The sequence below is a fragment of the Hemiscyllium ocellatum genome, chromosome 4, assembly GCF_020745735.1.
Source record: "Hemiscyllium ocellatum isolate sHemOce1 chromosome 4, sHemOce1.pat.X.cur, whole genome shotgun sequence".
NCBI lineage: Eukaryota > Metazoa > Chordata > Chondrichthyes > Orectolobiformes > Hemiscylliidae > Hemiscyllium > Hemiscyllium ocellatum.
In genome coordinates, this window is record NC_083404.1 from 58,789,400 (window position 1) to 58,814,857 (window position 25,458).

A 25,458-nucleotide genomic window follows, 5' to 3' on the forward strand; every position below is an offset into this window, starting at 1 on the left:
ATGTAAGTTTGTATAGCAAGTTTGGTAAGATCACAGCTCATAAGAGTTAAATGCTTTGTTTAACAAGTAGTCATGAGAGTCAGTTGGGGACTGGCTGCTATCTAGCAAATACCTTACCACGCCACTTGAGAAAAGTGTACAAAATGCAGCACGATGATCTCAAAATTAAGGTGGGACTCATCAAACATCTTGCCTGATACCAACATTCACTCTGAGTCATCAAGCCACAGCCAATGTTGCTCTCAGCCTGACAAGATTCTGCCTTACGTTACCAATGCACAACTCTACTTCAAATTTCGAATATACATCTTGCAAGTGGATTCCCAGTCACAAGGCCACAGAAATTACTTCTATGCTGCATAGTGTGCAGACACAGAGATGGTATCTTAGCTGTGCACAAAAGCAAAATACTGTAGCTGCTGGAAATCTGAAATAAGAACAGAAAATGCAGGAAGTACTCAGCCTCTGCAGAGAAAGCAAAATAGTTAGTATTTCAGGTTGATGGCTTTTTAATAGTACTGGCAAAAGTTAGGCATTTTACAGACTTTAAGCAAATGAAAGACTTGGGCCAGAAAGTGAGAGTGGACAAAGAACATTTGAGAAGATATATGTAAATGATAAAGTAATTGAGGCAAAGCCAAAGAGAATGGCAATGTGACCCATATAGAAACAAAAAATGTTTCTGCAGGAGGTGTGAATTGCAGAATAATCAACAGAATAATGCTGCCCAATGGCAATAAAACAGGAAAAATAAGGGAGTAGTCCATAAGATATCGAGCAGAATTAGGTCATTCAATCCTTGAAGTCTGTTCTTCCATTCGATTATGGCTGATACGTTTCTTAACTCCATTCTCCTGCCTTATCCTCACCATCCTTGATCCCCTTACTGAGCAAAACCAAACCTGGAAAGATAAAGGGCATAAAACAAGGGCAGAATGTTAGTCTGAAATGGTTGAACTCAATATTGAGCCATGAAAAAAAATCACATCACCTCAGCATGACATATTGTCAATTATCATGAAAGCTGTTTCAAACTGTCCTTTAATCATCATTCTAACCTACAATTGTCCATTTTTAAATTACTTACAAGGAAAGTATCCAAGATACCTTTAAATGCACTGTTGCCCAGCACCTTACAATACTCACTCATGGATAGAACCTCCATTCAGGCAGGTTCCTTTAACTCAGAATAATCCTGAGGGACAGGATGTATATGTATTTGGAAAGCAAGGACTGTTTAGGGATAGTCAACATAGCTTTGTGCGTAGGAAATCATGTCTCACAAACTTGATTGAGTTTCTTGAAGAAGTAACAAAGAGGATTGATGAGGGCAGAGCAGTAGATGTGATCTACATGGACTTCAGTAAGGCATTTGACAAAGGGCCCCCATGGGAGATTGATTACCAAGGTTAGATCTCACGGAACACAGGGAGAACTAGCCATTTGGATACAGAACTGATTTGAAGGTAGAAAACAGAGGGTGGTGGTGGTGGTGGAGGGTTGTTTTTCAGACTGGAGGCCTGTGACCAGTGGGGTGCCACAAGGATTGATACTGGGTTCTCTACTTTTCATCATTTATATAAATGATTTGATGTGAGCATAAGAGGTATAGTTAGTAGGTTTGCAGATGACGCCAAAATTGGAGGTGTAGTGGACAGCAAAGAAGGTTACCTCAGATTACAACAGGATCTTGATCAGATAGGCAAATGGGCTGAGAAGTGGCAGATGGAATTTAATTCAGATAAATGCGAGTTGCTGCATTTTGGGCGGCACGGTGGTTAGCACTGCTGTCTCACAGCACCAGAGGCCCGGGTTCAATTCCCGACTCAGGCGACTTGACTGTGTGGAGTTTGCACGTTCTCCCCGTGTCTGTGTGGGTTTCCTCCGGGTGCTCCGGTTTCCTCCCACAGTCCAAAGATGTGCAGGTCAGGTGAATTGGCCATGCTAAATTGCCCGTAGTGTTAGGTGAAGGGATAAATGTAGGGGTATGGGTGGGTTGCGCTTCGGTGTGGACTTGTTGGGCCGAAGGGCCTGTTTCCACATTGTAAGTAATCTAATCTTATCAAATCTCAGCAGGACTTATACACTTAATAGCAAGGTCCAAGGGAGTGTTGTTAAACAAAAAGACCTTGGAGTGCAGGTTCATAGCTCCTTGAAAGTGGAGTCGCGGGTAGATAAGATAGTGAAGGCGGTGTTTAGTATGCTTTCCTTTATCAGTCAGAGTATTGAGTACAGGAGTTGGGAGGTCATGTTGCGGCTGTACAGCACATTGGTTAGGCCACTGTTGGAATATTGCGTGCAATTCTGGTCTCCTTCCTATTGGAAAGATGTTGTGAAACTTGAAAGGGTTCAGAAAAGATTTACAAGGATACTGCCAGGGTTGGAGGATTTGAGCTATAGGGAGAGGCTGAACAGGCTGGGGCAGATTTCCCTGGAGAGTTGGAGGCTGAGGGATGACATTACGGAGGTTTACAAAGTCATGAGGGGCATGGATAGGATAAATAGACAAAGTCTTTCACCTAGGGTCGGGAGTCCAGAACTAGAGGGCGTAGGTTTAAGGTGAGAATGGAAACATATAAAAGAGACCTAAGGGGCAACTTTTTCACGTAGAGGGTGGAACATGAATGGAATGAGCTGCCAGAGGAAGTAGTGGAGGCTAGTCCAATTGTAAAATTTAAAAAGCACTTGGATGGGTATATGAATAGGAAGGGTTTGGAGGGATCTGGGCCGGTTGCTGGCAGGTGGGACTAGTTGGACCAAAGGGTCTGTTTCCATGCTGTACATCGCTATGGCTTTTTGACTCTGTTATTTTTGATTAGCAGGAGTGATCATTATTGGATTAAGAAATGACAGTCAAGATCTGAATAGAACCATATAAACAATTTGGCTACAGGGTCAGCTTGAATGGACTTGATCTACTAAAGATAACTCATATATCAGCACCAGTGTTTCATGCATTATTTTAAGAGTGGGAAAACCTGAGAGTGAGGAAAAGGATTGCACTAAATTCATTTGTCCCATGATGCTTGATATCATAATTAACTAAAGAGGCAGCAAAAAGAACAGTCAAAAGCGCCGTCTGCAGTAAAACTTCATGCCATTCAATATGATTCGCATGAATTCTCCAACTATAAGAATATAAGACATAGAAATAGACAAAGACCATTCAGCCCACTATGAGTCTACTCCATTCCCATTTAAGACAGATGTTTTTGGTCTCAGAGGGTAGTGAATCTGTGGAACTCTTTACTGCAGAGGGCAGTTGAGATTGGGTCATTAATATTTTCAACACTGAGATTACTGAGGGAATCAAGAGTTATTGGGGTAAGGCAGGAAAGTGGAGTTGAGAAGTATTAGATCAGCCGCGATCTCTTTTGAATGGCAGAGCAGACTTGTTTGTCCAAATGGCCTACTTCTGCTCCTAATCTTATGGCCTTGTAATCATTCCACAACATTACTCCAAGATGATTTCCTATTATACTTATTTCATTTTTTACTAACAAAGCTACCCCAACATAGTTCTTGAGCATCCTTTCAAAGAGTTATATAGCCCTGAATATTTAGTTCCCAACTTTGATCTCCTAGTTATGATGCTTCCTTAATGGTTATAAGTTCATATCCATTGACCTCTACTTGTGCAATTTATTCATTTATTTGGTTCTAAATGCTGTATTTATTAAAGAGTCATTAATTTTGTCTTTTTACCATTTCTCCTCCTTTGACCCTGTTTGCTGCTATTTTTTCTCTGCTTGGACACTGTCCCTTTCTATCCACACAAATAATTGACTTGCAATGCCACCATGTCCTTTTGCTTTGCAATTATATACTCTGCTCACAAGAGCTTCCCACAGCCAGCTATATTAAAGCACTCTATGTAGGCCTAGTCACTTGATCACTAGGACATTGGTTTCAGTACTGTTCAACTAAGACCATCCAACCAGAACAGCTCCTCTTGGCCCAATACTGATGCCAGTGGTCCATGAACTGAAACCCATTCCTTCCACACCAATCTTTAAGCCATGCATTTAACACTTTGAATCTACTTACCTTGCTGGTATGTTCAGATGGTAAGCATATGATTATTACCTTGGAGGTTCTGCTTTTTAGTTTAACTGCTAACTGTTCAAAATCTTTCAGCAGAACCTCCTTTCCAAACCTATCAATGTCATTAGTACCAATGTAGATAAAAGTAACTGGATCCCTCCCCTTTCACTCTAAGTTCCTCTCTAGCCCTGAAGAGATGTCCTTAACCTGGCCCTAGGCAGGCCACACAGTCTTCTGGACTCATACCCACAGGTACAGAGAACAGCTGCATGCCCTAATTATACTGTCCTCTATTTCCTTTTCCTCACTTGAATGACTTCATGTATGATTGTGTCACCTGCAATCATAGAACATAGAAAATTACAGTGCAGTACAGGCCCTTCGGCCCTCGATGTTGCACTGACCTGTCATACCAATCTGAAGCCCATCTAACTTACACTATTCCATGTACGTCCATATGCTTGTCCAATGACGACTTAAATGTACTTAAAGTTGGTGAATCTACTACCTTTGCAGGCAAAGCATTCCATACCCTTACTACTCTCTGAGTAAAGAAACTACCTCTGACAACTGTCCTATATCTATCACCCATCAATTTAAAGCTATGCCCCCTCGTGCTCACCGTCACCATTTTTGGAAAAAGGCTCTCCCTGTCCACCCTATCTAACCCTCTGATTATCTTATATGTCTCTATTAAGTCACTTCTCAACTTCTTCTCCCTAACAAAAACAGCCTCAAGTCCCTCAGCCTTTCCTCCTAAGACCTTCCCTCCATACCAGGCAACATCCTAGTAAATCTCCTCTGCACCCTTTCCAAAGCTTCCACATCCTTCTTATAATGCGGTGACCAGAACTGTATACAATACTCCAAGTGCAGTCGCACTAGAATTTTGTACAGCTGTAGCATAACTTCATGGTTCTGGAACTCGATCCCTCTGTTAATAAAAGCTAAAACACTGTATGCCTTCTTAACAACCCTGTCAACCTGGATGGCAACTTTCAAGGGTCTGTGCACCTGGACACCGAGATCTCTCTGCTTATCTATACTACCAAGAATATTACCATTAGCCCAGTACTTTGCATTACAGTTACTCCGACCAAAGTGAGTCAACTCACACTTGTGCGCATTAAACTCCATTTGCCACCTCTCAGCCCAGCTCAGCAGCTTATGTATGTCTCTCTGTAACCTACAACATCCTTCGTCACTATCCACAACTCCACCGACCTTAGTGTCGTCTGCAAATTTACTAACCCACCCTTCCACGCCCTCATCCAGGTCGTTTATAAAAATGATGAACAGCAGTAGACCCAACACCGACCCTTGCGGTACACCACTAGTAACTGGACTCCAGGATGAACATTTCCCATCAACCACCACCCTCTATCTTCTTTCAACAAGCCAATTACTAATCCAAACTGCTGTATCTCCCCCAAACCGATTCCTCCACATTTTGTACAATAGCCTACTGTGGGGAACCTTATCGAACATCTTGCTGAAATCCATATACACCACATCAACCGGTTTACTCTCATCTACTGTTTGGTCACCTTCTCAAAGAACTCAATAAGGTTTGTGAGGCACGACTTATCCTTCACAAAACCATGCTGACTATCCCTAATCAAATTATTCTTTTCTAGATGATTATAAATCCTATCTCTTATAACCTTTTCCAACACTTTACCAACAACTGAAGTAAGGCTCACTGGTCTATAATTACCAGGATTGTCTCTACTCCCCTTCTTGAACAGGGGAACCACATTTGCTATCCTCCAGTCTTCTGGCATTATTCCTGTGGACAATGACGATTTAAAGATCAATGCCAAAGGCTCGGGAATCTCCTCCCTGGCTTCCCAGAGGATCCTAGGATAAATCTCATCTGGCCCAGGGGACTTATCTATTTTCACACTCTGCAGGATTTCTAATACCTCCTCCTTGTGAACCTCAATCACACCTAGTCTAGTGGCCTGTATCTCAGTATTCTCCTCAACAACATTGTCATTTTCTAGAGTGAATACTGTCAAAAAATATTCATTTAGTGCTTCCCCTATCTCCTCTGACTCCACACACAACTTCCCACTACTATCCTTGATTGGCCCTAATCTTACTCTCGTCATTCTTTTATTCCTTAAATACCTATAGAAAGCCTTAGGGTTTACCCTGATCCTATCCACCAACAACTTCTGATGTCTCCTCCTGGCTCTTCTGAGCTCTCTCTTTATGTCTTTCCTGGCTACCTTGTAATCCTTAAGTGCCCCAACTGAGCCTTCACATCTCATCCTAACATAAGCTTGCTTCTTCCTCTTGACCAGAGATTCACTTCCTTCGTAAACCACGGTTCCTGCGCTGTACAGCTTCCTCCCTGCCTGACAGGTACATACTTATTGAGGACACACAGTAGCTTTTCCTTGAAAAAGCTCCACATTTCTAATGTGCCTGTCCCCTGCAGTTTCCTTCTCCATCCTGTGCTTCCTAAATCTTGCCTAATCGCTTCAGAATTGCCTTTCCCCCAGCTGTAACTCTTGCCCAGTGGTATACACCTATCCTTTTCTATCACTAAAGTAAACATAACAGAATTGTGATCGCTATCACCAGAGTGCTCACCTACTTCCAAGTCTAACACCTGGCCGGGCTCATTACCCAGTACCAAATCTAATGTGGCTTCGCCCTTCGTTGGCCTGTCTACATACTGTGCCAGGAAGCCCTCCTGCACATACTGGACAAAAACTGATCCATCTATAGTTATAGTGTTCCCAGTCAATAATTGGGAAGTTGAAGCCACCCCATGACAACTACCCTGTCTCTCTCACTCCTATCGAGAATCATCTTTGCTATCCTTTCCTCTCCATCTCTGGAACTATTCAGAAGCCGATAGAAAACTCTCAATAGGGTGACCTCTCCTTTCCTGTTTCGAACTTCAGCCCATACTAACTCAGTTGACGACTCCCCAAACATCCTTTCTGCAACTGTAATATGTCCTTGACCAACAATGCCACACCTCCCCCTCTTTTACCATCTTCTCTGTTCTTACGGAAACATCTAAATCCTGGAACCTGCAACAACCATTCCTGTCCCTGCTCTAACCATGTCTCCGAAATGGCCACAACATCGAAGTCCCAGGTACCAACCCTGCTGCAAGTTCACCCACTTTATTCCGGATGCTCCTGGCGTTGAAGTAGACACACTTCAAACCAACTTCTTGCTTGCTGGTGCCATCTTGCGTCCCTGAAACTTGATTTTGGACCTCTCTACTCTCAACCTTTTCTATACTTGAACTACAATTTTGGTTCCCATCCTCCTGCTGGATTAGTTTAAACCCACCCCAATATCCTTAGCGAATTTTCCCCCCCAGGATATTGGTACCCCTCTGGTTCAGATGAAGACTATCCTGCTTGTAGAGGTCCCACCTATCCCAAAAAGAGCCCCAATTATTCAAGAATCCAAAACCCTCCCTCCTGCACCATCCCTGTAGCTACGTGTTCAACACCTTTCTCTCCCTATTCCTTGTCTCACTAGCATGTGGCACGGGCAACAAACCAGAGACAACAATTCTGTTCGTTCTAGCTCTCTGAATTTCTGCCTTAAATCCCCATTTCTCTTCCTACCTATGTCGTTGGTGCCTGTGTGGACCACAACTTGGGGCTGTTTCCCCTCCCCCTTAAGGATCCCAAAAACACGATCAAAGACATCACGAACCCTGGCACCTGGGAGGCAACACTCCAACTGTGAGTCTCTCTTGTCCTCACAGAACCTCCTGTCTGCCCCCCTAACTATGGAGTCCCCAATGACTACTGCTCTGCTCCTCTTTCCCTTTCCCTTCTGAGCAGCAGGGACATACTCTGTGCCAGAGCCCTGTACCACACTGCTTTACCCTGGTAAGTCATTCCCCCCCAACAGTATCCAAAACGGTATACCTATTGTTGAGGGGAATGGCCACAGGGGATCCCTGCACTGCCAGCCGGTTCCCTTTCCGTCCCCTGACTGTAACCCATTTGCCTTTTTCTTGTACCTGAGCAGTGACTATCTCACTGTAACTCCTCTCAATAACTCCCTCTGCCTCCCGAATGATCCAAAGTTCATCCAGCTCCAGCTCCAGTTCCCCAACGCGGTTTTCAAGGAGCTGGAATTGGGTGCACATCCCGCAGATGTAGTCAGCAGGGACACTAGTGGTGACCCTCACCTCCCACATTCTGCAGGAGGAACATTCAACTGCCTTCAGCTTCATTCCCACTATTGTAAATTCCCAAAGAGACTGATGAAAAAATAAGGAATAAAAAAAAACTCATTACCTTACCAATCTGGTGCACAGGTCCTTTTTTTTGGTTAGAGGAGGAGGATGGGTGGGAGACACTACCCGAGTCGTGTTTCGGGTAACGCAACCACACAAATACATGTCTTCCCTGAAGTCCTTCATTCCTTTGGCAAAATGGAGGCCCGACTCCCGAGGTAAGTCCCTTTTAGTGCGGGAAAACTCATCCTTCCTGGCAGCCCTCGCTTCACCTCTCCTTCTCTCCTCGCCGCTCTGGCAAAATGGAGGTCCAACTCCTGAGGTAAGTCCCTTTTAATGCGGGAAAATGCACCTTCCCAGTAGCCCTCGCTTCACCTCTCCTTCTCTCATCGCCGCTCTGGCAAAATCAAACCCTCACGTCCTTGATCACAGTCCTGGTCCAGTGTAATATCTGCAGTTCAGACTCCAGCTGCTCAACTCAGATTTGAAATTGCTCAAGCTTGCTACAGATGTCTTCGCTCTGGATTACTTCTGTGTCCAACAGCTCTCACAAGCTGCAGCTGCAACCCATCACCCAACTTGATATGTTGATCACATTTTATTGAAATTATGAATCAAATCACTCTAATATTCCTATTCTTTACACTTGAAGAATCCTTATTCTGAATATGTCACTGCATTTGTTCCTTTCTTTAGATATTATTATCAACCTTAACAAACCATTCATAAGAAAAAGAGAAAAAAAATGACCAAAGATCTAAACATAAATTAAAAACCTTTCTTTTCATAGAATCCCTGCAGTGTGGAATCAGGCCATTCAATTCATAGAGTCCACAAAGAACTTCCAAAAAGCATCCCACCCAGATCCACTCCCCTGCCCTATCCCTATCTCCCTGCATTTTCCATGGTTATCCACCTATCATGTACATCCCTGGACACTATGAACAATTTAGCATGGCCAATCCACCGAATCTGCACATATTTAGACCGTGGCGGGAAACTGGAGCAACCAGAGGAAACCCATGCAAATACAGGGAGAATGTGCAAACTCTACAGAGGCAGTCACTCAAGGTGGAATCAAATCCAGGTTCCTGGCACTTTGAGGCATCAGTGCTAACCATTGAGCCACAAGGATCTGGTTTCAGCCAGTTCTTAATTAGGCTGCTTTTTTCAATGCACCCCTTGAAAATAAAACCGGCTCAAAGCACACAAACACAGCGTTTTAAAACAACAGATTTGCACATGGTAAGGTTTTAGACACTTATCATACCAAATGCACACAGTCTGCTTGACCAGCCTAATTTTAATTGTCTGCAAGTGAACAGATTTTGAATCAGCTGAACTCTCACCCACCTTATGGCTTTATGCACATTCATCTTTCTTATGTAATTTCAACATACCAGCAAACGATTTGAGTTAGCCATAACACAAGGGTTCATTAAACTGCAACTGTCCCACATGGTCACTTTTCATGCAGAAGGAGTAGTTTAGAAGTTGTAGACATTTCACACTTTTGCAAAGAGCAACTAAGTGCCAGGTAATACACAATACAAATGTGCATAGACCTCAAAACGTATCAGAGGCCATTCAGGCAATCATATCTGCCCTGGCTGATTAAACTAACCACTCATTCCAATCCCATTTTCCACTACCTGGTACATAGTTTTGCAGGTTACAGCAATTCAGATGCAGTTCCAGGTTTCCACAAAACTGGGTGGTGAATTCCAGGCACTCATCACCCTCTAGGAAAAAAGGGCTTCTTCATGGTCCTCTAATCCTTCTATTGATTGCCTTAAAATTGTGTCCCTGGTAACTAACCGTTCTACTGGGGAAACAGATCTCCCTGTCCTCTCTATCCAAACTCCTCATTAATATTTTACCTGAATTAAGTTATCCTTCAACCTGCTATGTTCAAAACATCCCTAGCATAAATAATCTTTCAATTTTCAAGTCCTGACAACACTCTTGCAAATCTCCTCTGTACTTTTTTTATATAGCAGCTGTATTCCTGTTATGTGGTCACCAGAACTGTATACGAAACTCCAGCTATGACCTAACAGCGTGTTATAAAGTCTTAACAATACATCCCTGCTTTTGTATACATTACCTCACCAAATGAAGGAAAGCTTATGCCTCTTTACTATCTGCTACCTTGAGGGATCTCTGGACATGCACCTAAGGTGTCTGCCAGCTCTCAATCTCCTCCCATTTCTTGTATGTTCTGTTGCTTTGTTTGCCCTCCCCAAAATGTATAACATCGTACTTCTCAGGACTGAATTCCGTTTGTCTCTGTTTTACCCACTCAACCAAACAATTAACATCATCCTGCAGGTTATCCTGGGAGCAATGAAGGTTATGGGTTCAACACTCACTCCAGAGTTTGAGCACATAATCTACACCTTCTCTTCAGTGTTAAGTGAATGCAATCATGACAGAGGTGCAATGCGATGTCAAATGAAAGCTCTGTCTGACAACAGTGGAGAGTTGATTAAAGAAATTCAAATGAAGAGCTACTGGGGAAGTGGAAATTATCACAGAGGTCAAATGTAGACCTCCTTAAGGGAGGGTGTTAATACGGGATGCCCAGGGTGCATAACAGTTGGAGGCATATATGGTTTTGCTGGGAATGAGGGCATTCAAAATCAAGGTGAGGGAGTGACAGCTACAGAGATACGTTAGTAAATAGAGTGCTAAGAGCAGACAGTAGGAATCAGAGTGAATTATAAATTACGAGAAGAAGGATTCTGTTACGAGAAGAAGTGAATGAAGAAGGAAATGGACTTGAAAGAGGATGGAAGTGGCTGGGGATATAGGTAGGAGAGTTTATATGAATTTGGAAAGGTTATATGAATTTGGAGAGTTTATATGAAATTTTAGAGAAAACAGGAAACAGTGTTCTTGAAGGAGAGAGGACAAGGAAAGGAAGGATGTAGTTTAAATCAGTCATGGTGTGGAATCATTCAGCATGAAAATTGACAGAGGAAAGGAAACCAATACCTCAGTGAATAACAGGAGTGACATATAGAGGGTATAAGGGCAGCAGTAAATAGCAAGAAAATTAAAGGAGAGGTGAATGAAGTGATTCATGGCAAATGCTCAATGGTGAAGGAGCCAAAAGATTCAAGGGCAATGTGAAGATGTGAATTCATGACAAGGACCTGCATTCTGCCAACAATGGCAGAGAAATGGAATGGCATCAATAATACCTGATATAGTATATAGTGGCGGATTAGTCTAGATTAGATTAGATTACAGTGTGGAAACAGGCCCTTCGGCCCAACAAGTCCATACCGACCTGCCGAAGCGCAACCCACCCATACCCCTACATATATCCCTTACCTAACACTACGGGCAATTTAGCTTGAAAATTTAGCTGCACATTTTTGGACTGTGGGAGGAAACCGGAGCACCCGGAGGAAACCCATGCAGACACGGGGAGAATGTGCAAACTCCACACAGTCAGTCACCTGAGGCGGGAATTGAACCCAGGTCCCTGGAGCTGTGAGGCATCTGTGCTAACCACTGTGCCACCGTGCCTCCCTGAATAGGCTGAAACCAATGAGTACACGTCCCTGATTTCCCAACATACTTATTCTTGATGGATATTATTGTGTGCACACATTTAAAAGATGCATAGCACTACAAAGGTTTTTTTTTGTCATTGGGCCTTGGAAGTCATGGTTCAATTCACCTTCAGTTATATGCTAATACCAAACTTTAATGCTTCATGTACTTATTGGTCTTTTCAAGTTCTCCAACTATTAGGAAGTGACGATAGTCCAGTTTTTATACAATGAGGCAAATTAAACAAACACAATTCTGTAGAACTATTGGCTTTATTGTTTCTTTTCACTCTATGGGGGAAGTGTCTGGTTTCCACTTGGCAACTTCCCACAGAGACACGATTGTGGAACAAAAACAGAAAATACAGGAAATTTGCAGCAGGTCTGTTGGCATCTGTGGTGAGGACAAATAAAGTTAATGTTTCTTGGCTCTTCAGAACAAAATTGCAATGTTAGGGGTAGTCTGGGGCTTATATTCCTGAGAGTGGTCTTCAAGTTGGGACTGTAAATTAGGACTGTAGCTCTTGTGAAAACTCTACAAGCAAAACTGCTCTAGAGATTGATAAAGGATGGCATGAGAGAAATTAAAGCTGCGCCAAACAGTAAGTTTGAAAGAAAAACAATTATAGCAGTCAATTAGTTAAAAATTGGATGAGGAAAATGAAACAACCCTTCCTGGCAATTTTCCAAGGCCTGTTGCAATGACAAAACCTTCAGTACATTTCAACATGACAGAATTTTCAGATAAAGATATATTAAATTCCTCAACTTGAATTTCTAAATTAGTTTTGTTATAGAGTATAGGATTGAAGGTTCGTCCAATTCAAATGATAGCGTACTATAATCATGATGTAAGTGCAAATTGTTGCATTCATGTAACCTTTATTTGTCTCTATAATGTACTACTTGCATTTATAATCATTCATTAATTTTATGATTGATATATGATATGATATGTATGTAGAAAATAATGGAACATTGGGCAGAATCTTGTTGATGGAGCAGAGGTCTCAGTAGTCAGTTGAAGAGCCAATGAGCTGCCTTTTCCAGGGAAGGCCTCACCAATGCCTTCCAGCACATCTCCTCTACTTCCTGTACTTCTGCCCTTGAACCCCACCACCCCTCCAACCGCAACAGGGATAGAAGCCCACCCCTCCCGGTCCTCAGCTTCCAACCCATTAATCTCCAGATATATTGTATTATCCTCTACCATTTCCACCACCTACAATCAGACCTCACTACCAGAAACATACTTTCCTTCCCACTCCTATCTGCATTCCGCAGAGACCATTCCCTCCGTAACTCCCTTGTTAGGTCCACACCCCCTACCAACCCACTCTCCATACATGGCATTTTCCTTTATTGTTGCAAGAGGCGTAGAACCTATGCCCACACCTCTCCCCTCATCTCTATTGAAGGCTCCAAAGGATCTGTTCACATCTGGCAGAGATTTTCCTGTACATTCACCACCTCATCTACTGTGTCTGTTGGTCTTGATGTTGTCTTCTCTGCTTTGGGGAGACTGGACACAACTTGTGGAGCATTTCAGGGAACATACCTAGGACACATGAACCAAACATCTCCACCGCCCTAAGGCTAATCACTTCAACTCCCCCTTCCACTCCCACAATGACATGCAAGCCCTGGGCCTCCTCCATCGCTAAATCCAAGCTACCCGACACCTGGAGGAAGAACGCCTCATCTTCCACTTTGGGACCCTTCAACCACACACCATCAATATCGACTTCACTAGTTGCCAAATTGGGGGTCATTGGCAGAATGATGTGGCCAATCTGCGGCCAACCCTGTGCCCAATGTCAAGTCCCAAGGATCAGACATTGATTGCCTTTGATCAACAAAAAAATCTCTGTCTGCTCCCCCAAATCCCTGCACAGGTTGATTTTCAAATGATGATAGGCTTGCCTGCAGCTGTGTCATCCCCAGTGGCAGTGAGTTGAGGCCATTAAGTGGTCCTCAGTTGACCACTTGAGGGCTCAATTTGCAATGTGGTGTGAAAGTCAAACCTTCCCTGCCAGGTCTTGGCAAGAAGTAACTTGGATCAAAATTCCAGACTGTTAACTTAGAATTACCCAAACGCATGCAAGCTTGTCATGTAGCCAAGCAACTAGAATTGAGTTAGACCACGCTACAGTGCAAAATCATAGCTTAGATTTCAATTGACATTGCAATCTCTCTTGTGAAACCCTGCAAATATGGCTATATCTGTGATAAAGTTAAAAATACCCATTGAATGGAAACAACTTGAAATTGATACATCAAGGAGAAAATCATGTTATGAAGCAAAACCTGGACATTGCAAAGGAGTGAGAGGAATAGTTTGTCCACCATTCACAAGCACAAGGTGAAAATCTTGGGACAGTTTCATGAGCAGGTATTCTCTCCAGCAAGGAACAGCAAGTAGCTACCTTGTAGAAGATCTGCTAATATAATTCAAGGCAGCTCAAGCAGAGAATGATCTGATCTCTGATTCATTCCTGCTGGAAAGGGGTGTTGTCCTGCAAAGAGGTTGGGCTGCAAAGACTTCACCTGCAGCAACAAATGCCTGGACTGTCCAAGACAAGGCACGGCATCATGTTCAATGTTGACAATGCAGGAGTCATGGTAGCAAAAAGAGATAATTAACTGCAAAATGGCCTCATCCATGTCTTGAACAAGGATGTGTCAAGAAATACGTTTAATAAACTTTGAAACTAGACTGTTCTACTACAGTTTACCTGGACACTCTAATGTTTAAACATGAAAACGTGCATTGATGGAAAACAAAGCAAAGGACATGCCACCACCATGCAACTATCATGGATGGCACTGAAAAGTTGCCATTTCTTATGACAGTAAAGTCCAAAAAACTAAGTTGCTTTGTGAAATTCAATATGCTATGTGCACAGTACGAAGCTAAAAAAAAAACACCTGAAATACTTCCAGCATTTTTGAGGCATGGATCAGAAAAGTCAACTTAAAACATCAACGGAAGAAAAGGAAGTTCATCATCATTACAGACCACCGTCGAATGTGCCACAACATTGCTGGCGTACCACACTGGCATTCTTGCCTCCCAATGCCACACACAGCTAGCAAATGGGTGACAGTGTGATCAGGAACCTAAAAAACAACTACTAATGGCAATTAATTACTCAGATGTTGAAGCCATTGTTAAGAGGAGCACAATGCAACTGTTCTCAAGGCCTCTTCCATAATGGAGAAGGCAATGAAAGATGAATATGAATCACCATGCTGGGTTCTAAAGGGCTACAACTGCACAAGACGCTAAAAACAAAAATGAGTGATGTGAGGTCAACAATCTCGATGAAAGGGCTCTTTTTACTCACCTGCAGAAGGCTGCCAAGAAAAACCCTGTGGAGACAATCATGGAAACTAATGTTGAGGAGCACAGCACTGTATGCTGCACAGAGAAAGATGAGGTAGTCATAGATGCAGTAGATTCTTCAACTGAGGAAACTGAAGAGGCCGATGAGTCTGAAGAGTCTGATGACTGCCTGGTTGATCAGGGATCTTTTTTCCTAATTGTAGCCACAGGGCCGTAGAGATGCCCCAAAATTTTGCGCTATAGCATGCAAACAAGGAAATGATCTTTGACACATTGATGACATGGTGGACTGTTTCACTCATCCAAAGACAGCAGACTAAAGCAGAAAATGATTACTGAATTTTTCCAGAGTTAACTCCCAACATTCTTCAATGCCTTTTACTGTGCAAGGTCAAGACATTGTAACATGCAAACAAATTGAAAAATAGAAACATTCTTCACATATTTACTGCATTACTCTTTTCTTTTTTTTTGACATAGAGCAAATGTTTAGGCAAAACTGGCTTGTGCAGGTGTCTCCTTGGCCACTTCAAAGCTCTGCTTACTGTGGATTTATGCACAGGCGCAGGGTAGCTAAAATGTTGTCAAAATATTTTTAAATGTGTTACAGAAATATGTTTTTCAAATGTCTTCTTTCTTTACCTGATGGCACAAAATTATGTTAAGTTGTGGGTTACCAGTCACTCTCGAGGTGGTTATTTTACTTCTGGAGCAACAAAACATTGAAGTTACATCAACGGCCATTCCAAACAAAGGGTCTTCACAGGTCACTTTACAACTCACCAAAGTGACTTTCGTTCGTAAGTAGAATATACCAGGATTTAGAAAAGAAGAAAAGGAACAAATGAATCCAAAATATCGTGAAATCCAAATTTAAGAATCTGGATAACTAAAATGGAAGGAGAAAAACAGATGGATTTGTTAAATTTCCCATCCCCTACCCAAAGACAGAAACAAATGGGACACTGGACTGGCTAGAATTCAATAACTACCAGTGCATAACCAGAGTCATTTGCAAGGCCTTTATCTATGTTTTATACTCATATTTAATGGTATTTTAAAATCAATCTATGGAAGTCACCTGTCTTCTTCTGGTTATGAACCAACAGTCAGCCTGTAGCAAGTCAACAGCAACCTAACCACAGTCACTTAATAGCTAATTATCGGTGGTTGGACAGGAATTTGGAGACTGCCTGAAAATGACCTGGTCATTGTGGTTACACAATGAACAGATAGAAAGAAAAGAGGAAGGTTGTATGCAAAATAGCCTTGTTTCAAGATTCTTGAGGATCCACTTCCCACTTTGGTATTAAAGAACACTTCAATTGGAATATGTTCTCATGCAACATTGAGTCACACGTTCTACAGAAATATGACCAGAAGAATTTTGTTTTCTTAATAACTGACTCTCAAAAGGATCAGTTTATATTAATGTTTACAGTTTATTTCAATGCTTTGAAATCTTCAGTAGGTCCAATGTTAATCTCAATAATATGTTGTAGTAGTTGTACAGAAAGGATTTTATCAGATCCGATTGTTAATTTATAATTATGCTGCAATTGTAAGTTGTGTCTATAGTAGGCTGTTGTATTCCTAACTTGTGTCGAAATATCGCCAATGTATCATTGCAACGTAGGACATGACAGCAAGCTTATTTCCTATCTGATCTTACCTAACCTTGAATAATATGTTAACATGTTGAGAAAGAGAATTGGTTTTGATTCAGTTAACTGTCATCACCATCTGCTTCAGACATCACCATAAAAATATAAATATGTCATATTTCTTTCTCTGTTGGAGGTAATGGTCTATATGAAATTATTTTTGGTAGTTCAAACTAAATGGCTGTGCTCTAAACTATCATGTATTGTATCTGCTGTGGAACCAATAACCATATGCTAATGGTCTGGGTATAGGGCTGACATCAATCTTCTTTTTACTCTTTTAACCAAGACTGCCCCACACTAAAATACAGCTTAACAGAAACTTGCATAGGAAACAGAAACTCACTAAATCAAAACAACGTTGTCTGGAGTGAAGATGCACCCCAGCCCATGTGCCCAACAGTCTCTGAAGGCCTCTATTATTCCAATGAATACCACATGCTCCTTTTTCAAGGACACCAGAGTGCTGATGATTCCCTCCATGGCCCATTGTCTGGACCTGTTAATGGCCACTTTGGTTAGGTCCATGAGCAGACCCATGACAAGGCCTTCTAATCTGTTGCACCACCCTGCCACAGAGTGCTCATCGTTCAGAAGTGTGGAGCTGGAGTGTGAATATTACTCTTCGATTCTGGGCTACTAATCTGGTGTCATTACCACTGCACCATTCTTAATCCTCCTTTCTACATTGGGTCAAAGGACTGACTTGGCTAACAGTGGTAAGGATGAATCACAAGTGAACTTCATAAGAAACAAGGTTGCACAATATCAATAGGAACAAATTACATTCTCTATAGTTAATAAGACTAACAGGAGCCAGGGATTTCATATCTAACCCATTGGAATCTCAAGCTAGATACCACCTTCTCCATCTAACACTACATCATCAGATTGGGTGGAACTTCATGATTTCTCCAATATTAACACTTTCAGAAGTTAATGAAATCAGACGGTCGTATAGTGGTAATGGATTTGACCTAGTAATCCAGAGGCTCAGGCTAATGCTTTAGTAAAAAAAATTCAAATCCCATCACAGCTAGGGGAATTTAAATTCTATTAATAACTCTGGAATTGAAAACTAATCTCAAAAATGGTGAACATGAAATTATTATTGATCTTATTCAGCAATGGAAACGAGGAAAATTATTTGGCCGACAGTTGACTTCAGTTCCACAGCAATGTTGTAATTTGTAACAAGAACAATCAGGGTTGGGCAACACATGCTGACTTTGCTGGTGAGGCCCATATTCTATTAAAGAATGAAGGACAGCAATAAATCATCTTATATCCCCACCAAATTTTTATCTCCATAGCAAATATTTATACATTCAGTTATATAACTTTTATGTTTGCTATCATCCCACCTCCCTCCGACTTCAGACATACAATGTGGAGGTTTTGCAATTCTTTCAGAACACATTCTCTTCAGACTTGAGGACTATGACCCTGATTCTGATTGCCTGCAAATTGTTTCTTCGCTGGAGAATCCTTTATGGAGGTCCTTTGCAGAGGATGTCACACAAACTAAACTCTATAGTAGATCCACTACCTTACCTGGAGGACCCACAACCTCCTGAATTTCATTTGCAGAGGAAGTCTTCACCAGGACTCTCGTCCACCCTCTGACGACCCCTTCTCCCGCCTCCAACACACCCCATCCATCTGCACACCCCGTGCTGGCTTCTTACCCACCCTCGATCTCTTCATATCCAACTGCCACCGCGACATTGATCGCCTCAACCTGTCCACACCTCTCACCCACTCTAACCTCTCACCCTCACAACGCGCAGCCCTCCACTCCAACCCCAACCTCATCATCAAACCCGCAGACAAGAGAGGTGCAGTGGTAGTTTAGCGCACCGATCTTTACAACGCTGAAGCTGGATGCCAAACTCGCGGACACCTCCTTCTACTGCACCCTTGACCATGATCCCACCTCCCACCACCAAACCATCATCTCTCAGACCATTCATAACCTCATCATCTCAGGGGATCTCCCATCCACCGCCTCCAACCTCATAGTCCCACAACCCCGCACTACCAGTTTCTACATCCTGCCCAAAATCCACAAACCTGAATGCCCCCAGCCAACCCACTGTCTCAGTCTGCTGTCCCACCGAACTCATCTCTGCATACCCTGACACTGTCCTAACCCCTTTATCCAAGAATTCCCCACCTATGTTCGGGACACCACCCACGCCCTCCACCTCCTCCATGATTTTTGCTTCCCCAACCCCCAACGCCTTATCTTCACGATGGACATCCAGTTCCTATACACTTCCATCCACCATCACGAAGGCCTCCAAGCCCTCTGCTTCTTCCTCTCCCGCCGACCCAAACAGTACCCTTCCCATTGACACCCTCCTTCGACTGACTGATCTGGTCCTCACTCTTAACAACTTCTCCTTCCAATCCTCTCACTTCCTCCAAAACAAAGGAGTAGCCATGGGCACCTGCATGGGCCCCAGCTATGCCTGCCTCTTCGTCGGATATGTGGAACAGTCCATCTTCCGCAGCTACACTGGCACCAACCGCCACCTTTTCCTCCGCTACATCGATGATTGTATTGGCACTACCTTGTGCTCCCACGAGGAGATTGAACAGTTCATCCACTTTACTAACACCTTCCACCCCTACCTCAAATTTACCTGGACCGTCTCAGACTCCTCCCTCCCCTTCCTAGGCATCTCCATTTCTATCTCGGGCGACCGACTCAACACAGACATTTACTACAAACAGACCGACTCTCACAGCTACCTAGATTACACCTCCTCCCACCCTGCCCCCTTTAAAAATGCCATCCCATATTCCCAATTCCTTCGCCTCCGCCACATTTGCTCCCAGGAGGACCAAATCCATAACTGAACAGTCCAAATGGCCTCCTTCTTCAAAGACCTCAATTTCCCCTCCGATGTGATCGACGATGCTCTCCACTGCATCTCCTTCACTTCCCGCACCTCTGCCCTTGAACCCCGCCCCTCCAATCACCACCAGGACAGAACCCCACTGGTCCTCACCTTCCACCCCACCAACCTCCGGATACATCGTATCATCCTCCGTCATTTCTGCCACCTCCAAACAGACCCCACCACCAGGGATATATTTCCCTCCCCACCCCTATCAGCGTTCAGGAGAGACCACTCCCTCCGCGACTCCCTCGTCAGGTCCACATCCCTCACCAACCTAACCTCCACTCCCGGCACCTTACCCTGCATCCGCAAGAAGTGCAAAATTTGCGCCCACACCACACCCCTCACCTCCCTCCAAGGCCCCAATGGATCCACCACCTCTGCTGAGTCTGTCCTGATAGTCAGACAGGACATATCCAGGAATGGTAATGTTGGTGTCTGGGAAATTGTCTGTCAGGTATGCCTCCCTTTTTTTAAAGAAATAAGATAACTTCTAATCTATAGCCATTTATATCTGTTTGTATGTTTGTAGATGTTGAATGCAGGCTCACTTTTGAGCCTGCATTCATTTCTTGACTTCAACATGCTTGAGGTTATTTAAGGAATTTAAACATTTCCTTGAGAGCAACTGGTTCCAGGACAAGTTGCTGTCAATCAACCAGTAAAGGACAGCCAATAGAAATATTTCATTGGGCTTCTTAGAGTCATGGTGGAACTCATAAAGAAGAAATAATTTACTTAAATTACTTAACTTAGAGGGCATATAAGTATTGTATCATCCTGTCAACAGAAACGAAGCCTGTGACTTTACAGGATTTATGGAAATGAATTACATTCCTATCATCACCCAAGAACCTTCTATTGAAAAGAAATTTGCCAGAAGAAGTAAATACTGAAAAAAGAATGAGCACCATAACCCCTTTGGGCTCATTGGTAAATGTTTAATTGAAATTGTTCAGACCACAAAATTGTCTAGGGCTTATGCTCGAAACGTCGAATTCTCTATTCCTGAGATGCTGCCTGGCCTGCTGTGCTTTGACCAGAAACACATTTGCAGCTGTGATCTCCAGCATCTGCAGACCTCATTTTTTACTCGAAGATTTTAACCTACTGCGAATCCTCTTACAAGGATGCCTTCCTTGAAGAAGCTCTCTTCCTCCATTCCTGATGAAGGGCTTATGCTCGAAACGTCGAATTCTCTATTCCTGAGATGCTGCCTGGCCTGCTGTGCTTTGACCAGCAACACATTTGCAGCTGTGATCTCCAGCATCTGCAGACCTCATTTTTTACTCTTACAAATTGATAGTGACTTTGTTGCTCGATGATAAGGCACCACAAGTTCAAGAGCAATATTTCAATTCTTTGTCTTCAAAAGAAGTATCAGTAGAAGTGACACAAATAACTCTAAGTGTGCAGCAATCCGTGACTGAGGATATGTGGTTCACCAGAAAGTCATCCAGAGAGGGCAAATGAAAATGTACAGCCACCTCAACAAGTTGAAGTAAAAAACTTAGGTTTTTCAACACAGAAATATTCACAGTTTGAGAATAAAGATTTGTAGAACAAAATGTGCATCAGCTGCATATGGCTTCATGAAAACTAGATCAATAGAAAAAATTTCATAGAAGAAGTTTCATAGAAGAAATTGCCTGGTGTGACCATCCAGGATCCTGTGTGGAGGAAAACATTTGTTTCAACAGAGCAGATTTCTACCGTAATGGACATATGTGAGATTAGAGGTCCATCAGATGAGGTTATGGGTTAATTACCTGCATTAGCTGGGAAGACTTCCTCTGGGGGAAAGTGAAGACTGCAGATGCTGGAGGCCAGACTTGAAAAGTGTGGTGCTGGAAAAGCGCAGCAGGCCAGGCAGCATCCGGGGAGCAGGAGAATCGATGTTTCTGGCATAAGCCCTTCTTCAGGAATGAGGCTGGTGTGCCAAGTGGGCTGAGATAAAAGGTAGGGGGGGTGGAATTTGGGAGAGGGGCGCTGGGAATACAATAGGTGGAAGGAGGTGAGTGTGAGGGTGATGGGTAGGAGAGGGGATGGGGACAGGGAGGTCGGGAAGAAGATTGCAGGTCAATAGGACGGTGCTGAATTCGGGGGTTGAGACTGAGATATGGTGGGGGGAGGGGAAATTGCTCTTAACATTTATTCCAGACCCAACCAAGTCTCATGGTTTCAGGTTCAACATGGGCAAGGAAACTGCCTAATGATTACCATGTACTGTCTTCCATTGGCTGAAGAATGAGTACGTCTCCAAGTTGAACAATACTTGGAGGAAGCACTGAGGGTGGTAAGGATGCAAAATGTACTCTGAGTGGGGGATTTCAATGTGCACCACCAAGACTGGCTTGGCAGTAACACTACTGGTCGAATCCCAAAGGACATAACTGCTACACTGAACCTGGGGCAGGTTGTGGGGGAACCAACAGGAGAGAAAAACATTCTTGACTTCATCCTTACCAATCTGCTGGCTGTAGGTGCATTTGTCCATGACAGTATCAGTAAGAGTGATTACTGCACATGCTTGTGGAGATGAAGTCCCACCCTCACATTGAGAATAACCTCCATCATGTTATGTGGCACTGTGCTAAATGGGAGAAACTTCGAACAGATATAGCAGCTAAGACTGGGCATCCATGAGGCCCTGTGGACCATCAACAGCTGCAGAATTGTACACCAGCATAATCTGTCTGGCATATCCCACACTCAACCATTACTATCAAGTCAGGTGATCAACCTGGTTCAATGGAGACTGCAGGAAGGCATGTCAGACAAACAGCACCAGGCAACCTGAAAATGAGGTGTCAACCCATTGAAGCGACCAAACAGGATGACTTTCTTGGCAAACAGAACAAGTAGCAACTGATAGACAGAGATAAGTGATCCTACAAGCAAGGATCAGATCTAAGCTCTGCAGCCCTGCCACATCCAGTCATGAATGGTGGTGAACAAGTGAACAATTCACTGGAGGAGAACGAGGCCCTACAAATATCACCATCCTCAATGATGATGTGGAGAAGCCAGTGTTGGACTGGTGAACAAAGTTAAAAATCACACAACACCAGGTTATAGTCCAACACGTTTATTTGGAAGCACTAGCTTTCGGAGCACTGCTCCTTCATCAGGTGGCTGTGGAGAATAAGACCATAAGACGCAGAATTTATAGCAAAAGAATACAGTGTCATGCAACTGAAATGATCTATTGAACAAGCCTGGATTGTTGTTAAGTCTTTCACCTTTTATAATGGGTTGCAAGTTTCTGTTCATTAATATGTAAATGCCACAACTTCTTTTAAGTCACCTTCTTGAGATAACTTAAGGTTTTACAACAAAGGCGACATCTCAGCTCAGACAATACATTACATGTATGAAGTTAGAACCTGGCTGTATCCCACTCTTGAGTCAGACTGGTTCTATTTCTAAAGTGGAATTTACAAAATATTACATGCGTTGACTGCCTGCAGGTTCTGCATTTTTTAAGCAAAGTACAATGATTAGATTATGATTAGATTCCCTACAGTGTGGAAACAGGCCCTTCAGCCCAACAAGTCGACACCAACCCTCCAAAGAGTAACCCACCCAGACCCATTCTCCTACCCTATATTTACCCCTGGCTAATGCACCTAACACTATGGGCAATTTAGCATGGCCAATTCACCAGGCCTGCACATTTTTGGATTGTGGGAGGAAACCAGAGCACCTGGAGGAAACCCATGCAGACACGAGGAGAATGTGCAAACTCCATACGGACAGTCACCCGAGGCGGGAATTGAACCCAGGTCCCTGGTGCTGTGAGGCAGCAATGCTAACCACTGAGCAATCGTGCAACCCCCAATGTATTGCAAATATAATTCTGCAAATACAAATTCACCCCATAGACTTATGTGTGTGTGCATGCGTGTGTGTGTGTGTGTGAGAGTGTGTGAGTGTGTGTGAGAGAGAGAGAGAGAGTGTATGTACGTGTGAGTGCACGCGAGAGTGTGTGTTTGCATAAATGAAAGCTCTGTAAAATGTGTGCATGGGTGTGATGGAATATGAGAGAGAGAGAGAGAGTGTTTATAGTGTAGTGGGGTCACCTGTAGTGTGACATGAAGCCAAGGTCCCAGTTGAGGCCATCCTCATAGGTACCGAACTTGGCTCAGCCTCTGCTCAGCCACTTTGCATAGTTGCCGATCCTGAAGTCAGCCACAGTGGCCCCCAGCATTACATGAAGATCCAAAGCTGAATGTCTCTGACCACTGAACTGTTGCCCGAGTGGGAGGGAACACTTCAGTTTGCATTTATATTTATGGAAATATTCTATTTTGTTCAAAGAAATGCACAATCTGTCAATGCAAGCAGTCAATACATGTAATATTTTGTGAATTCCACTTTGAAAATAGAACCAGTCTGATTCTGACTTCACATATGTGATGCCTTGTCTGAGCTGAGATGTCACCTTTTGTTACAAAACCTTAAATTATGTCGAGAAGGTGACTTAAAAGAACTTCAGGGATTTACATATTAATGAACCGAAACCTGAAACCATTCTAAAAGATGAAAGATTTAAATGCAATCCAGGTTTGTTCAACATATCATTTCAGTTGCATGACACTGTAATCTTTTGCAATAAACCCTGTGTCTTATGGTCTTATCCTCCACAACTACCTGATGAAGGAGCAGGCTCCAAAAGCCAGTGCTTCCTAATAAACGTGTTGGACTATAACCTGGTGTTGTGTGATTTTTAACTTTGTTCACCAGTCCAACACTGGCTTCTCCACATCATCATTGAGGATGGTGATATTTGTAGGGCCTCGTTCTCCTCCAGTGAATTGCTCACTTGTTCACCACCATTCATGACTGGATGAAAGAGCCCAACACACAAGTGCAATAGATAAGGCTGAAGCATTTGCAGCAATCTTCAGCTAGGATCGATAATCCATCTCGGCCTCCCACAGTGGCCCCCAGCATTACAGATTCCAGTCTTCAGCAAATTCTATCCACTCTGCGTGATCAAGAAACAGTTGGAGACACTAGATACTGCAAAGGCTTTGGGCGCTGCCAACGTTTTGGCAATAGTACTGAGGTCTTGTGCTTCAGAATTTGCTGCTCCCTAGCCAAGGTGTTCCAGTACAGTTATAATACTGGCACCTATCTGACAATACGAAAAATTGTCCAGGTTTGTCCTGTATACAAAATGCATGACAAAACCAACACATCCAATTACCACCCCATCAGTCTATTCTTGATCATCAGTAAAGTGATGGAAAATGTCATCAACGATGCTATGAAGTAGTACCTACTCATCAATAACCTGCTCTCTGATGTTTGGTTTGGGTTCCGCCAGGGCCACTCAACTCCTGACCTCATTACAGTCTTGGTTCACATGCGGAAAAGTACTGAATACCAGAAGTGACAGTGACAACCACTGATATCATTTGACCAAGTGTGGCATCAATAAACCCTAGTAAAACTGGAATTAATGGGTATCAGAGGGCAAACTCTACACTGGTTAGAGTCATACCTGGTCATTGTCAGACATCAGTTGTCTCAGCTCCAGGACACCTCTGCAGGAGTTCCTCAGAATAGTGTACTAGGCCCAACCATCTTCAGCTGCTTTAACATGGACCTTCACTCTGTCATAACATCAGAAGGGGGAAATGTTTGCTGATGATTGCATATGTTCACCATCATTTGTGACTCCTCAGACACTGAAACAGTC

The 25,458-nt window shown here is 43.2% G+C and overlaps 1 long non-coding RNA gene across 1 annotated transcript in view; it reads right to left on the bottom strand.

The window, feature by feature from the left end:
* Positions 1 to 571: 571 nt before the first annotated feature.
* LOC132815388 (uncharacterized) overlaps positions 572 to 25,458 on the bottom strand; it is a 59,422-nt gene continuing 34,535 nt past the window's right edge. The window contains exon 4 of the long non-coding RNA XR_009644648.1: positions 572 to 902. This is a non-coding gene — a long non-coding RNA (uncharacterized LOC132815388). The remainder of the gene's footprint in view (positions 903 to 25,458) is intronic.